The 17,420-nt window shown below is 41.7% G+C and overlaps 1 long non-coding RNA gene across 1 annotated transcript in view; it reads left to right on the plus strand.

The window, feature by feature from the left end:
- The window catches only part of LOC142061942 (uncharacterized), a 159,318-nt gene that overhangs the window by 134,978 nt on the left and 6,920 nt on the right, over positions 1–17,420 (plus strand). Inside the window, exon 9 of the long non-coding RNA XR_012662312.1 lies at positions 11,951–12,006. This is a non-coding gene — a long non-coding RNA (uncharacterized LOC142061942). The remainder of the gene's footprint in view (positions 1–11,950; positions 12,007–17,420) is intronic.

The raw sequence follows: 17,420 nt of genomic DNA on the forward strand, positions 1-17,420 counted from the left end.
ACATTGTCTTGAAGTTACTGGCTCATGTCAGGAGCTCTGAAAAGCCATGAGTGGAGCAGGGCAGTGGTGATGTTGACTGCTGGTGACCAGGACACAGCCTTGGTTCTTACCACACAAAACATTTCGCTGCCAACAGAGACACAGCTGCTGTTGCTCAGGGTTCTTATGGGTGCTTGCAGACAGGGTGTAAGGGGGACCTCGGATGTTCTAGTATATACAGTGGGGCTGGTGATAGGACCCTTGTTTGATAGTGCATTCTTTCCTTGTCATTAGGCTAAGTTCCGTGGTGACAGTAGTGTTTCTTTACATCACTAGAGAAATGTGAGGATACATACTTCAATCCATTTGTGAGCCATTCAGATTCTGTGGCATTGCAGGTCTGAAGTAGGTCAGTCAGTAAGGTACCTGCCATTCATGGCTACCATGGTGATGTGTATAAGGATTGTAATATTCCTGCAAAAGCAGAAAAAAATTTTACAGTCCACTGTTACATACATGCACATTTTGTAACTGTGGGGAAACGCCTGGAAAGATGGGCTGCTGAGATAACAATGAAAGTCTTGTGCTTCCCAGTCACTTCTAGCAAAAGGACTTATGTCACCAGCTGTCATTTCACAGAACCACAGAATCACAAGATAGAAGGGACCTAGGGATCATCTAGTCCAACCTTTCTGGGAAGAGCAGAATCTAAACAAGATGGCCCAGCACCCCGTCCAGAAGACTCTTGAAGGTGTCCAACGTGGCCGAGTCAACCACTTCCCTGGGGAGATTATTCCAGTCGTTGACTGTCCTCAATGTGAAAAATTTTCCTCTCATGTCCAATCGGAATCTCCCCAAGAGCAACTTGTGTCCATTCCCCCTTGTCCTCTCCATGTGACTCCTTGTAAAAAAGGAGTCCCCATCTTCTTTGTAGCTACCCGATAAGTACTGGTACATGGTGATGAGATCCCCTCTGAGCCTCCTTTTCTCAAGGCTGAACAAGCCCAGTTCTCCCAGCCTATCCTCATATGGCAGCTTCCCAGTCCTTTGATCATCTTGGTGGCCCTTCTCTGGGCCCCTTCCAGCCTGTCCACATCCTTTCTGTACAGCGGGGACCAGAACTGTACACAGTACTCCAGGTGTGGCCTGACAAGCACTGAGTAGAGCGGGATAATGACTTCTTTCTCTCTGCTGGTGATGCCCTTTTTGATGCAACCCAGCATCCTGTTGGCCTTCTTGGCCGCAGCAGCACACTGTTCGCTCATGTTGAGCTTCCTGTCCACCAGGACCCCCAGGTCCCTTTCCACAGAGCTGCTCTCCAGCCAGGTGGATCCCAGTCTGTGCTGCACTCCCGGATTATGTTTTCCCAGGTGCATGACCTTACACTTGTCCTTGTTGAACTTCATAAGGTTCTTGCTGGCCCACTCCTCCAGCCTGTCCAGATCTCCCTGCAGAGCAGCTCTCCCTTCTGGAGTGTCCACTTCCCCACTCACCTTGGTGTCATCAGCAAACTTCATCAGGCTACACTTGATGCCATTATCCAGATCACTTATAAAGATGTTGAATAACATTGGGCCCAATATTGATCCTGGGGGACTCCACTAGTGACAGGTTGCCAGTTTGAGAAAGAGCTATTTACCACCACCCTTTGGGTGCAGCCTGTCAGTCAATTGCCCACCCACTACACAGACCACTCATCTAGGCCATAACGCATCAATTTCTCCAGGAGGAGGCTGTGGGGGACTGTATCAATGGCCTTGGAGAAGTCTAGGTAGACAATGTCCACTGCTCGTCCCATGTCGACCAGGCAAGTCACTTCATCATAGAAGGCTACCAGGTTTGTCAAGCACGATCTGCCTTTAGTAAAGCCATGTTGGCTTTTCCCAATCACGTGCTTCATTTGACTTGTGATGGCCTCCAAGAGGATTCGTTCCATAACTTTTCCAGGGATTGAGGTAAGGCTGATGGGCCTATAATTACCCGGATCCTACCTCGAGCCCTTCTTGTAGATAGGGGTAACATTTGCCTTCCTCCAGTCCTCTGGGTCATCCCCCATTCTCCATGACTTCTCAAAGATTATGGAGAATGATGTCAGCCAGCTCTCTCAACACCCTTGGATGGATGGTGTCAGGGCCAATTGATTTGTGGGAGTCAAGCTCCTGTAGTAATTCATGTACTAACTCTTCCTTCACCAATGGTGGGTTGGTGTTTGGTTCAACTGGCAATTTCATTCCCAAAGCCTGGGACCCGACAGTGCTGGTAAAGACAGAGGTGAAGAAGGTATTGAGGACCTCTGCCTTTTCACCATCATTGGTGATTGATTCTCCTTTTCTGTTCAACAGTGGGCCTATGTTTTCCTTCTTTTTCTGCTTATGGTTGACATGTCTGAAGAACCCTTTCTTGTTATTTTTTATGTCTACAGCCAGTTTCAATTCAAATTGGGCTTTTGCTTTTCTAACTGCATCTTTGCACTCTCTGGCTATGCCTTTTTAGTTCTTGGTGGATAATCCTCCACTTCTCCATTTCTGGTGTGCTTCCCTTTTGGATTTGAGTAGACCCAGGAGGTCATGGTTGAGCCATGGGGGTCTCTTGCTCCACTTACTTCCCTTTCCTTTGTAGGGGATAAATTGGCTTTGTGCTTCCAATAGAGAGTTCCTGAAGAATTCCCAGCACTCACTAGCTCCTTTGTATTCCATGGAAGCTTCCCATCGAATCCCTCCCAACTGAGCCTTGAGTGCATTGAAGTTTGCTCTTCTAAAATCCAGAACCCCTGTCAGAGCTGACCTTCAGCACACTCAGCAGGATCCTGAACTCCACAACATTGTGGTCACTGCAGCCAAGGCTATCACTAACTGAGATATTACAAAGCAGGCTTTCCTGGTTTGTGAATAGCAAGTCCAGCCATGCCCCATTCCTGATTGGCACATCTAACATTTGTATCAGGGAACAGCCCTCTATGCATCCCAGGAACTTGGTGGATGACATGCAAGCTGCCATATTGCTCTTCCAGCAGATGTCTGGGTAGTTGAAGTCACCCATCAGGACGAGGTTCTGTTGGCCAGAAGCTTGCTTTAGTGCCCCAAATATCGCTTCGTTGGCTTTGTCACCGTGGTTAGGAGGTCGATAGCAGATGCCCACTGTGAGGTCCTGCTTGGAGATGACCCCTTTGACTTTAACCCAGAGGCATTCGATAGAGCAGTCGCAATCACCATAGTTGACTTCGATACATTCAAGGTGTTCCTTGATGTAGAGTGCAACTCCTCCACCTCTAATTCCCTGCCTGTCTTTACGAAAGAGCCTGTAACTGTCCGTTGCGGTCCCCAAGAGAACATTTGACCAGTTCGCTTGAAAAACAGGATCCTCTACTAGGCTTTTGCTACTGTGTCATTACTATTGGCAGGTGGCAGTCGGTTTATGTGCAAGCCAAAGCATGACGTTACTACTGAGTGTAGGGGACCACCTTCCGATTTCACAGCTAAGCCAAAAATCTAATGGAAAGCAGGCTTTGTTGTAAAATCTCTGACACTTTTTACAGACAGCTGTTGCTAGAACACCTGGAGAGCAACTTTCTCTCAAGTATTATGCTTGTCTTGTTCAGATGGAAAACAGAAGGGATGAAAATCACATCTAAGCTTTGCACTTGTAAGTGAGGGCAAAATTTAAAGTCACCTGTCTTGATGGAGCTCACTAGCACTCTGCTGTTATTCATGGAGCCTTGTTAGTACTTGATGGTTCATGGGCCAAAAGAGAGTTAAGCTGCTTTTTTTAGAGTTGTGCTGCTTCTGTCATGCTTTTCTGCCTCTTCACTGGACTGGATGTTGTGTGATTAACAGGCATACATTAAGCAGACCTGTTGAATAAGATGACCCCATTTTCCTGACTTAGAACCAGGTTCTTGCTGTTTAAAATGGGAAAGGCAGTGGCCTTAGTTTAGAAATCAAAGACTGGATACTTAAGGTTGAAGAGGTCTGTGTCTTAGATTCATACTCTGAACACTTAACGGTGTCCACTCAGGCCCTCTTCCTTTCCAGCATGGACTTGTTGAGCTTAGTGTAATGTGGGACTTTGAAGTATGAGGTGGTTTGCAGATGCATGTTGTATATGATATCTGAGGTCAGTGTGTGTAATAGTCTCCCTTGGTATGTTTGGCCCAGGATATGCTTTCCTGCTTCCCGCTGCTGTGTTGATCTTATATTTTATGGTCTGATTTGTCTGTCCCAGATTTCTGCCTTCCATTACGGGACTTTTTCTGTCCCTTTATAGTATTTCAAACTTTTTTCAGTTCAGCAAACAGTTTGTTCCCGCCTCTGTCCTTCAAGTAAAGTTTTCTTTGGCAATCCCTGTCAGGATAAATTCAATAAGTGTTTAACTCAGAAGGATCCCTGAGGAGGAAGCCAAGAGTCAAATGCTACAATTATTCACATTTTGGTGAGAGGAATCAGACTTCTCAGGAATCATTTCAAACAAAGCAGTAACAGTTTATGCCTGCTGGGTGGAAGCAGGAAGTGAGCTGGAGGGAACCTGACGGCCTCCTGAGCACCATCAGGAAGCATAAAATGGATGGGCAAGGAGAGAAAGAGAGAGAGGCATTAACAAAGAAAAATGTCTCATTTCCTCCCTCAAACTAATTGGAAAAATGTGTTAGTTGTTGTGGTAATGGTAATTTCTCAAGGTGGTAATAGCTGCAGCCTGTCCTGGAGTGGAACCGGCCACAGGTTGGACCTCTACCCAGAATGGCTGTAATTAGTGCAAATGATGGCAGCTTTGCTTACAATATAAATGTGCACATACACACACAAAATATATATCTACATATACATATGTAGGGTTTTTTTTCCACTCAGGAACTAAGCCTCATTTCTAGTAATTTTTGACTATGCATACATTTGCAGAATAAGAATGAAAAAATGTAACAGAAAAAAGTTTTGTATAGGGAGGCATGGAGGGAGAACAGAAGCAGTGTGACCATATTGATCGTAATATTTTAGAATAAATATGGAATTTCTTATAAATACTGATGCATGTTCTAAGCAAAAAAATGGAAATTGAGGGATTTCCTTTGACACGTCAAGGCATACTCACATCACCCACCCTTTGTAATCTTACTGCAATGTTGAAAAGCCCATTTATATTTCCCTTATAAGCATGGCCAGACGAAATTCAGATGTCGTTCACCTGGGCTGCTCTAATTCCAGTGCTTAGCTGAAATCCTTTAATGGACTCTGTGCCAACAAAAATGCTTAGTGTAACTCCTCTCTGTCACAGGCTCTGGCCCTGAGGTATCCCTTCTTCCAGGCCAGGGGAAAGGCACAGGGCAAGAGTCAGCTTGTGATGGCTGGGACTGAAAGGGAGTTTCCTATGAACTGGAGAGATTTCTGCTCATGGATGTTTCATACAACCCCTTTATGCTGTCTCTGTGTCACAGGTCTCTTGCACAGGATGGGAAAATCGGGTGGAGAGATGAAGAGGTGCAGGGCATGTATGCTCTTGACCACTGCATTATGTGGGAAAAACAATTATCAAATTCTTATATGGAACTTGTTATAAAAACTTGTTTCAAAAATATTCAGTTCTGCATCTTTTCAATTACATTTTCTGTGCAGCTGATGATAAAAGCAACGCATACATCCCAAATGCAATGCACAGGTTCTGAATAAAGGAATTGGCACCTAGCTTCCAGCAATCGGATTTGAAATATTCAGCCAGTATCTTCATGGCTTTTCATCCTCCTGAGACAGATAAATGGATCTCAATGTAGTTTTCTGTGTATACATGTCTTTTAGGTGAAACATTTTTAACAGGGATATAGAGTGAAACTATTAAAGGAAAACATAAGTAGTGGATTATGCCATATACCTAGGAATGTTAATATGAGGAGAGAATCTAAAATTACAGGTCTGGAGGTTTAAGCTGTGGATGTTTAACAGAGGCTGCAGTGTAATGAAAATTCACAAATCACCTACCTGAATTCTTAGCATAGTTTTGCTTTTATTAAAGACAGAAAAGACATTTCAAGAAGACATCAGACAGCAACTCTCTGTTGCAAACTTCCCAAATGCACTCAGAAGCCAGCAACCTTTTAACACCTCTGAGCACAGCCCCTTTCTAAATTGAACATACATACAGGTTATAGAATACCTTGCAATAATGCATCACCTTCCACTTTCCTCATTCTTTTCTGGTAAAAGCGAGCACATGAATCTCAGTTTGGAGCATGCAAATACACAAAAAGATAATGGTTTCTTCAAGTATCCATAAAGAAGCCATATTGTATAACACTGTATAAAGTGAATATGGAAGAAAACCCAGAAAGAAAGTATGGATAGCTCAGCAGCTAGGGAACTAGCAAACTTAAACAAGGAGATTTCATTTCCAAATCCTAATGGCTATGTCATACGACCTAGAACAGATTTGAAGATGGAGGTAGAGCACTCAAGAAGCCAGTGATTAGGATATTATCTTGGAAGGGCATGGGAACTGTGCTCAAACTTTTAATTGAAACCAGCAGAGCATTGCCACCCATGGCTTCTACTTTGCATCTGAGTACCACAGGTCAATAATTCGTAAGACATTGGAACAATTTATATGGGCTGTGTTCATTTCAAGGGCAAACTTGAGAGCAGGCTCTAAACCAGATGAATTGTCTTAATGGTAGCAACCTCCTCCCATCTGACATCTCTTTCCCTCTCTTTCTCTAAATGGATTATGTCCTTTCTGTTCTCAGTTTTGCATATCATTTACACAGCTGGGTATTTTATATTTGCTCAGGTCCTCTCTTCTACAGGTGGCAGCAATGAGATTGCTGTGCTGTGACCCTAGTTCAGCCAGCCAGTTTGGGTGTGGTGTGGGAAAGCTCTGTGGATGTTTGCAAGAGTTTTAGGTCTACACATTCTTGGACAAGCTGTATATAATTACTCTTTGCTCAGACTGCACAATTACTCTTTGCTCGCTGAAGCAGCTGTTTGGATCGTAAATGCAATGATTAGGATGGACAGACAGATGGAGAGGTGTCTTTGAGCAGATCAGAGATATTTGCCATCACAATTTCTTCTTCCTTTTTCTTTCTATTACCTTGTGAATCACCTGCCTGAATCATGCTCTTTCACAGAGACCTCACTTCTGCTCTTCACATGTTCTGATCCTGTTGTTTAATGCAGTGACTGTGTTAGCCTGAGAACTCTTTCTATGTGGAAGAATATAGACCCTGCCCCCCACCCCCCCAAAAAAAAAAAAAAAAAAAAATAGGGCAAATCAGAAAGGAGGGGATACACCAGTACTATTGTTCATTCAGGTTATTTTATCCCTTAGACAATTTTTTCAAAGTTACTTGATCTCTTGATTGCAGATGTCAATGTTATTCTACCAGAGATTTGCTACAAGCCCAGGTTTCCTGGGCAGACTCCCCTCTGGGAGATCCTGTCTGGGTACGCTGTACGACACACGCTTAGTAGCCCTGCCTGCCACAGACCGCATGCATGCGCAGAGTGATTCTGCTTCTGTTTAAGAGCAAAGTTTGGGGAGTGGGTAGTATGGGGAATGGCCATTATTCAAAGGTATACAACTTTTGGTGTTAAATGAAATTTCTTTTACCTATTGCACAGCAGAACAGTGGAAAATAACAAGACTTTCCCTGAGGTGGTTGTCTTTCTGACAATAACATATAAATTTGAGCAATAAAAATATCTATCTTTTAACTCTAATCTCAGCTAGTATTTGTTCTGAGAAAAAAGAAGGGAGGATAGTGATTATGGGATAGAAGAGAGTTGTTTTATTTATGCTGACACTAATTTAATTTAGGGTGGATAAACTATGGCAATTTGTTTCTCAGATTAGTCTTAGAACTTTTTGTGTTTCTTTCCTTACTGTATTAAAATCCAGCACATCTAGAAGATGCTTCTGTCTTACACAAAACTGAATTCAAATGTGGCTGGCGAGACATCAATGCATCGCTTAGCTGGCTGTGAAAAGTAGCAGAGGCTCTGAGATGCTGTCAGTGTTTAAGAGGGCAAAGTGCTAAAAGAAAAATCAGCCAAATTCTCAGATTCATTATGACCCACAAGCTGCCTGCCAGAGATGAAATGCCTGGTGGAAGTCAGCAGAGTGTGTTTGTATGTGTGTGTGCGATGAAAGTCAGAAATGCATTTCTGTGTGTACAAGTGGAGGAAGCAAAGTAGAAATTGAAATTTCAGTCATAAATTTGCCTCTCTTGCTAGGTGCAGGGTGAGAGGTAGAAAGGACAATCCAGTATGCAGGGTAGAGTCTGCTTTCTTTAATTTTGAATGGAGGTTTTCTTAGTATATTTCAGTGTTTCAGGGTGAGTTATAGTAAGAACAGTACAACTTGATCTGTAGGTTTTAATATGGATCCTCCTTTTTTCCTTCAGAGATGCAAAGGGCATCCCCTTATATGCCAACTCCTTCATCAAGACTATCCACACAGTGCACAGAGAGGGAGTAAGTTGTCCTCTCAGAAAGCACTCACTGCAGAGAAAGAGGTCAGAGTCTTGGCTGCAGCCCTCCAGCATGTCCTTTCTGCACAGCCAGAGCATCCAGGCACTCTTGTGAGCAGGCAGAGATGACCCTTGTGCCAGTGCATGCATCTTTGGGTAACACTAGTAGACACTGCACACAGGGGTTATTGCATGACCACAGATGGGAGCTGAGAAGGGAAGACCTGCACAGCACTGAAATCCAATTGCAGTATCAGACTGCTCATGTTCATTGCTCCTGGTCAGGCATGTGTAGGTTACAGTGAAGAGTTACACAGAGAGTGTGTGTAGAATATTTTCATTAGGGAACATGCATTTTCCATATTCTCTTATTCTCTGTCCAGAGTTTCCTAGAGCAATGGGAGGGATGGGAGATCCCATCTCTACTACTGACAGAGCAGCTCTGCAGTCAGCAAATGAAATACTTCCCCTGGCCCCTGTATAATTATCTCTGTCTTGAGTCCTGGCCAGCATGACCCATCTTCATTTTACTAAGAGGACAGGCTGGAACTGGGAATGGCAGAATTCATTTATCACATTTTAATAAAGAGGCAGCTCAGGAAGGGAGGGACTGATGAGATACTTCTAAAGAAATTAGCCAGCTTCTGTTACAGGGCTGTCTCTTGTGAAGTGGCTGCAGCGATGACGGATGGTGTAGGGCATTGCCCAGTGCTTCCTTCCTGCCTCTCCCCTTCTCCCTTTGGGGGCTGCCCTCCAGTGTACCGTCTCCCCTGATTATTTCCCCATCACTGGAGCGGAGAACCTCTTATATGCAATGCCGATGTCCAGCTCACATATCTTCATGAGCTCAGGATATAAACCAACTGGGGTGTGTGGCATATCTTAAGCAATGAAGCGTTCATAGGTGAGACTGGTAAGATATCTCCCTCCCCTTGGGGTATTTGTAGGAAAGCTGTTCTTTGATGTTTTCTGCCTGATTTCCAGAAGTGGGCCCAGGAGTCCCAGCAGTTCTGCTGATTCAACGTTCACTCAGGATCCATTTGCAATTACTCAAAGGTCATTATTGAAGATTTGGTTCAGCAAGTCACTTAGAGAAGTAAGATTTTTTTCCCTTCCATTCAGGGAAGCAGATGAGAACATGCTTTTCTGAAGCAGGTGGTTAACGCGTGTTGCCTTTGAAAGTACAAGTGGTTGCTCTTGTATTGAATCAGGTCACAAGACTGGATTTCCTTCAGAAGTGATAGTCTTGTACCACCTAATTTATGTACATTCAGATATTTTCACCTAGAAAGGCTTTTTTCTCTTTTTGCTTGCACATTTTTGTCTCCAAACATTTTCTGAATTTTACTTCAAATGGAAAAATGGAATGGAAAAAAGAGTTCTTGTAACCATTGAAAACAGTAGATTCAGCTCAAACCTCAAAGGTTTTAGATGTAGTGCTCAAGTCTGCTGCTGAAATTCCTAAAATAGACAGCCAAAATAATCCTCAGTTGTGCTGCAGCTTGCTACCTGAATAAATGCTAGGCTTTGTCTTCAGTTTCAACATGTATCTCCTACGTGCTCTCCTTATATTGTAGGGTGTATTACAGCATCACAGCTTGCACTCTGTTTCCTACCCCATAAGGCATCATACAGAGCTCTGCAGTGGTTAAAGTGAACGGATTTTTGTGTCTATAGATAGGGTAAACAACTGGTGACAAAATGGCCTAATCATCTTTAAAGTCATTAGCTTTAACTCTGTATCAATCATTCCATATTGCTGGGCTAATAATCCCTAATTATGAGCTGCTCCTGGTGTTAGCACTATTAACCGCTTTCCATTTAAATGCAGATGCTCCCTGACCACCTGCTTCCCAAGGGAGATGACTCCTTCTTCTCAAAGTCAAAGGAAGGGGACAGTCAGTCCTTGTGGGCAGAGGACCATGGGGCCATTTTCACCTCACTGAGGGGTGTCAGGTTCCCTGGGAATATCAGGTATTTCGACAAGGCTGGACAGTGCCCTGGGCAAGTCGGGCAGAGTGCCATTCCTAGAGTTAATTAGTATTGCAGACACATCACTGTTAGTGCGGTGTTAATTGTGATGATATTGCAGTAACTTGCTGGCTATCCTTCAGTGCAAGGCAGTGGCTGAGCAGCCAGCACGCAGTGGTTCTTTGTGGTGGAGCAGAGGAAAGGCCAAACATCTGCCTGAGGTCTTGAAGTAAATGGGACTGAACTTGTGTTTTAAATGCAGCTGGGTATTTCTTACATATAGATCTTGGTATAGCGTGGCTTGCTAACATACAGGGTTTGATCCACCTCTGCCCACAGCTTTTCTCAAACCTGATGTGGGAGCTAATCCTTTGTGACAGACAAGTTAGAGGAGCAGCAGATTTTCCCTGTTTTCTGGGATGGTGCTGTACAGCATCCTCAGCTCCCTGTAGGTGGGCTCGCAGTTCAGCCTGTGCGTGAAGGTGGGCGTTGAGGGCTTTGATGGCTCAGTTGTGTCAGCTCTGCAGCAGCCAGCGGAGGCTGGTAAGCAGCAGTACTGCCCTTTTACAGCTCTGCTGTGGGAGATTGCCTGCCCTGGACAAAGCTACCCCTCTGCACCCCACACATAGTGTGTTTGGGATTATCGCGTTTTCGTCTTTCTGAATTCTCATTGCTTTGTCAGAGTCATCTCATTCCTACATTATCCTGGCTAGCTACGCATTGATCATAGTTCATCGTTTTCTCTCATTCCTAAAGGGGATAAAATATATATTGTTTTTATTATTTTGACATATATATGCATATTGTTTTTATATATCCCATGAAAGAAAAAGTTACTATCTCATGTTGATTTGCATGTTTTGTTTTGATTTTTTTTTCCTTTCAAAGGTACACAAATATATATTAATTCAGAGAGGAAACTTTTCCCTCTGGAGATGCTTAAAGAATTGGGGCATTCTCATGATATCAAAATTTACTGCCTTCTTTTCCTTCAAAACGAAATCCTTTTGAAATCAACATTTTATCAAGGAAAAAGTATCGCAGAAAAGCATTTTCTACTAATGCTTTATGACAAGGTAAAAGGAAAAATTGGAAAGGTAGTCCACCACCAAATTATGTGTCAATAAGACCTGTGGTTACCATGTGCCTCATTCATCCCTGATGTGGTGATGGTGGCGTTTCTGCTTTCCTGGACATTGCGTTTGCCCACGGAAGGCTATGTTTGGTCCAAAGCTAGGAATCTGAATTTTAGATACCATTATTTCTTCAGTGAAGCATCCACAAACTTCTGCTTATTGTATATTGACTATATATATATGTGTGGCTTTGAATATATATATATTTGTGTAGAATTTATGTTACTGTCTTCTGCATAAAATAAGCCTCAGAAAATCTTTACTCCTTTACAAGTATTGTTCCTTGAAGAAAAAAATCTTTACAGAGTGTGTACAAAATCAGTTTAGAAAGAGATCATTTGGGAGCGGATTATAGGGGAATGGAACCAAGTGATTTTAAGAGGTCTATAGTAAACTTAATTTTTTTTATTTGCAGGTATTTTCATCTTGCAATGCTGTTAAATCAGGAGAATTAAAAATAGTTTTAAACAGGTAACTTTTCTTGAAACAGGTAAATTTTCTTGAAGAAAATTATTTGACTTTTCACATTGTTGTAATAAGCAAAAGAAAACTTTGGGTACAGAAGACTATTTCTTATCTTTCTTTGTGGGCATTTGTAAGCTCTGGACTCAACACAAATACATTAGCCTCTGTTTAGTGATATTCTGGCATGCAGGACTGGGTAGGTTAATGAAAGAAATACATTTCTTCACTCTTTTATCTGGCCTTTGAAAAAGTAATTAAATATACCTGATTATTTATATTTCTTTCTGAAAGTGATTCCATCCGTAAATTTTCTTTATTTCTTTGCAATGTTTTTCTTTGTTAGTTTAATTTCTGTTATACCAATCTTGTGAATAATAAGGAAACAGCACACTTTTAGAAAAATGATCATGTTCCTCAATTAGTTTTATTACTTCAGTTTAAAGAGGGAAGAGAGGGTTTCTAACTTTACCATTTACCTTTAATTCAAAAATCAATGAAATCCATTCAAAATACTGAGTTATTGTAAAAAACTGCAGCTAAGTAGATAAAACAGTACAAAACTCCCATGCTTAGCAAAATCTTCAGATGTGTGGCTGCTCTTACATTCATAATATTTTTTACAAGGCTTTTTTTTCCCCGTTTCTTTTCATTGGTAGATCAGAAACCATGATTTATGTTGCCTTTTCATTAGTGATTTGAAAATTTCATGATACCATGTTTATTTTTTAAAAAAACCTTCTGATACTTACTGTCTCCAAACAGACTGAAAGAATCCTAAGGTTTTTTTTTTGTTGGAGGATAAATAAACGGACTGTAAAAAATCATCAATTAAAATAACTTGCAGACAGATTTTAACCATTTTTTCAAAACTAGAAGAAGAGTTTGGGTCAGTGTCTGTATAGTCTGGGTTAACAAATCAGGTGACTTCTTATTTTATCCGGTTCTGCTTATGGAGTCTACAAGAACAGTAACTTTCATAATGGCAGTCCTTTATCTAAGCCCCCATGTACACTGTTGCTTTTTGACACTTCATTTTGACTTTGATGTCGTATATATCTCCGACAAATGAAGTTTTGTGCACCTAAACCCAGCTGGTATCTCAAGTAGTTTGACATTTAACTACAACATGGAGGACACTTACAATGCTGTTGAAAGTGGTACAAACCGCATGTTAAACTGAAAAACAAACCTGCTTAATGATGCAAAAACAAAGGCCAAAATAATCTCTACTTTAAGAAAATTCAACACATTCCCCTCAATAAATGGATTCAAGAAAATTCAAGTTTTGCATGAAAACACCTGGGAAACCAATCAGGCTTAAAAGCACAACTTCTTAGCTATCAAGCCTTCTTTGCTTTCAACACTAGACAATATGTGAAGAGTCGTACCGAAGTTCGTGGAACTGTTTCCATTATCTTCAGTGGACTGTTCAAGCACTGCTTGGAGACTAAAGAACTGGTTGAGAAAAATCTAGCTTCTCTGGTTTAATTTTTAAAAGATGCAGTTCTCATTAATTTTGCTAAGGTTTAAAAAAATCCTCCTTAGACAAATTAAATGTTTGTAAGTGGTATTTATCCTTGGAATGCAGCAATTGTTCCTGAAATTACTTTGATGAATATTGAATTGTATCTATTTTTACTGCATTCTTCAAAGCTTTTACAGCCCTGTTCAATATTTATTATTCTTCTAGTGGTCTTTTGACATACTGAGATTTTTGTATGTCACACCATGGCAAAAGGGAGAACGATAAATATTACATAGGATGTAAGTTTGTATACTGACATGCTCAGCAGAGAGCACACCCACACTTTCACACTAGCTGGTCATGAATAGTAATTATTTCTCTCCTCATTATTCCTTTCTGCATTGGAAAAACAAAAGAAACATTACAGGGAGGTTGGCAAGGGTGAAAAAAAATGTTCAATGATACTTGCTATTTCCATCTAAACAAAAAAAATTGCTTGTTTTAGGTGGTGGTGGTGGAAATTTGTTTTCAGTAAAAAACTCTGCTTGTCTGGCTTCCTCATCTGAAGCCTGAGCTTCAACATCCCTCATTCTGATGCAAAATCACCACCCAGACTGCCTTGAGGGACAGGGCTTCCTGTCTCCCTGCTGCAGAGCTGAACATGGAAAATCTCTGACTTCCTGGCTCTGGTGTCCGTCTCTGGATGCAGCTCCCAGAGTTTGTGTCCATGTGGTTCCCAGCCTGTTCCATGGGTCCAGCAGGGTTGGAACCTGGAAACAGAGGTGAACTGAGACTGGGCCCCAGTGAGAGTCTGGGACCACGTGGAAAATCACAACACTGAATGTTTTTACTATTTCAGACCACTACTTATGGACCTTGCTTCCTATTCTCTCATTCTGGAAGCTACAAAATTCATTCTGAAATGGGATAAAGTATTTTTACAAGTCCACAGCTTCCTGAAGAACAGGACTTCGTTCGCTTACCTCCAGTCCTTATACCCTGTTCATCTTGATGTATGTGCTGATGTTAGGATGCATTGAACAGGTGGCAGCTCTAATCTGTTGCTCGTAGGATCATCATGAGCTCTTTAAGTGAAGACAGATTTCAGTATCTGATATCACTCAGTATTCAGTAAAACTGCTGAATGTTATTACCAGTTGCAAGCCAGGTCTTTAATTTTGATGGAATGACAATAAAATATCTTCATGAGTAGGTTGTGCCCCTCAGATTTTTGCCAGTTACTTCAGTCAGAAGTTTTTGCAGCAGTTTCACCAGATTCTGATGATTAATTGCTGGTGAAGACTAAACATGTTTCTTCTGCAATGTCTATTTTCTGTGAATTACCCCTCTGTTTCTGGGAGTTCATGATTCTCTGCTTCTTGAAAGACTGAATAACATGAACAGAACAATATGGTTGTCTGAGTGTCTTTTCTTGTTTAGTTGCTTTTTAATTTCCTTTTCCCTTCATTTCAGTATTATGTGCATAAGTCTACCTCTTGGTAAACACACCAGTACATTTGCAGTGCAGGCTGCCTTTCACAGTGTAGGAAAAATAAGAAGAGAAAGTTTTAACTGGAAAAAATAAACAAGAACATTTGATTCTCTCCACTTGCTTTTATTTGGGACTGTAAACACCTTTTAATAATGAGAAGAATGAGCTCTCCAGCCATCTTTAATTCTTACATAGATATATTTATCTAAAGGCTCTGGTGATTCTCTTGCAAAGGAAGATTATTTTTTTTTGCCTACTTGTGCTGGCATATAGTCAGGAAAAGTGGCAGGCTAGATGTAATGTGAATAACAAGAATAAGCCTAGGAATATATATGATCATGAGAACAAAGCCCAGTAGCCTGGGGGGAGTCAACTTTTGTGCTCCACCTTCACCAGGATAAATAAGAAGAGCTCAGAGTAGGAAGACACAAATACCAGGTATCAAAATCATTAATAATGCTGTTGCCATACGATATATTACTTGTAAATTCCATTTAAAGGGCATGTCACACCTTTTAGTACAACCCATTAATCAATAGCTTACAGAGAAAGAAACCATCTATCTTGGTCTGTTCCTCAAATCTAAACTTTTAAACACGGAGAGATTTGTTCAAGTTCAGGATTAACTGTTGCGAAACAAGGGAGCTCAATCATCCGAAAGGGAGCAAAGGTGGTTGTTTAATTTCAGCATGAGTTGATTTCAGTATGAAATGAATAACCTGATATACCTTTTCCCCATTTATGATCGTGAATGTTATGGATGTTTGTTAAATTGCAATAATTTCTTCCCCCACAAAGCAAAATTAAAATATAAATCAAAGATACTTGTTAATGGTAAGCACTGTTAATTGGTTATCTAGGAAACATACTTTAACATGTTATGAGGGTAGAATGGTCTGACAGTTCATTTAGCATCCATTCAGACCTTAATGATAATTTTGTCAGAGACTGAGATAAATTTCTCATGATGCACCTTGATGTGCTATAATAATAAGAGAAAGATAGTTTTTCCTGACCTAACTGGTGAAGTACAAGTACTGCAGTAGTCACTGTGCTGAAGTGGATCTGCCATAATCTCTACATTTCTGGTCTTTCTAATATCATTGCATGCTGGCATATGGACTTGGTAGGCTTCGTGCCTGTTCGTGGACCCCTGAGAACTAATACACAGAAAGTAAGAGAGCTGCAGATTTGCAGGATGGCATGTCTGAGGCACAGTGGCACTGTGAGCAGCCATTCAAGACAGAGCTCTTGTCTCATTCTTCGAGATGGTAAAAGGCATACTTCTGTCCTCCCTTCAGCTGGTTGTGGACATGGTGACTTTGTGACTCAGTCCCTCTGATGGCTCTTAATTTTGAGAGGCACCATAGGTTCTTTTTCATTTTGTATACTGTGGTCATGTATACATTCAGGAGACCAGCGTGAGAAGATAGCTGAACCAGCAGAAGAGTTGCATTAACATTTGATGAACCTGAGACTCCACCTTAGACTCAGAGCTGGGGGTTCACTTAGCTGGTGTAACAGGATTACATTTACAAGGGACCCATCTTGTCCTTTCTGCTTCTCCATATACTTCTGGTAGCAGAATTATTTGGGGCAGAGAAAGATCACGACTGTGTGCTACTGCTGCTATGGATGTAGCCACAGTGGCTGAAGCCCGTCCTAAAAAGGACATATCTCCAAACCCCTGATGAGGCTCCCACTGACCTTGTCTCCCAAATTGCTCTGAAGTGAACTTGAATTTGGGAGTCTGAAGAAAGAAGGAATGGTCTAACTATTTAGCTGGGTCTTGGGCTTCAGCCTGGAAGCAGACTGAGCTAGAGGAACCAGGGTAATGGTATATATATGCTACCATATTCTGCTTCCCACCTCTCATGAGGAAAACGTTTGCATTTGAGTGATTCTGTGTCTTTTCTTTCATCTGCTTTGAATCCTCTTCTAAACCAAGAGCAGAGTGGGCTGAGTCAGAGAGGGTCAAGGGTTTGCTCCTTTACTCTTGCCCTCTCCCACTTCACTGGATGACTCCTGGCATTTTATTGAGAAAGCTGCATAGTGTTTGAACTCCTTATTGATTAAAAAGGGGGGGAAAGGAGAAAGAGAAGAAAGATTCCATACAGTGAGGTCTATGTATAGATACCACTGTGCATCAGCACAGGGAATACAATTAACCTTTGAGAGCAGTAGCAGTAAAAAGGAACAGAACAAACTGAAATAATAAAGCTGGCTCTGCACTCTACCATGGTGTCATGGACAGATTGTGCTGGAAAGCATCAGCACTGCAGAGCTTTGGGGTGAGGGGGGTTAATGATCTCTCTGAGAAACATTCATTACAGCACCTGGAACTACACGGAACTCACTGGGCTGCAAGTTCGTTGAGAGGTTCATGATACTTTGGAGCAAACCCAGAGTTATTCTGGCATGAAACCTTTTCACTTTGCTCCCTGCTCTTCCAGAGCTTTGTGT

Source organism: Phalacrocorax aristotelis, chromosome 9 (genome assembly GCF_949628215.1).
Source record: "Phalacrocorax aristotelis chromosome 9, bGulAri2.1, whole genome shotgun sequence".
Classification (NCBI taxonomy): Eukaryota; Metazoa; Chordata; class Aves; order Suliformes; family Phalacrocoracidae; genus Phalacrocorax; species Phalacrocorax aristotelis.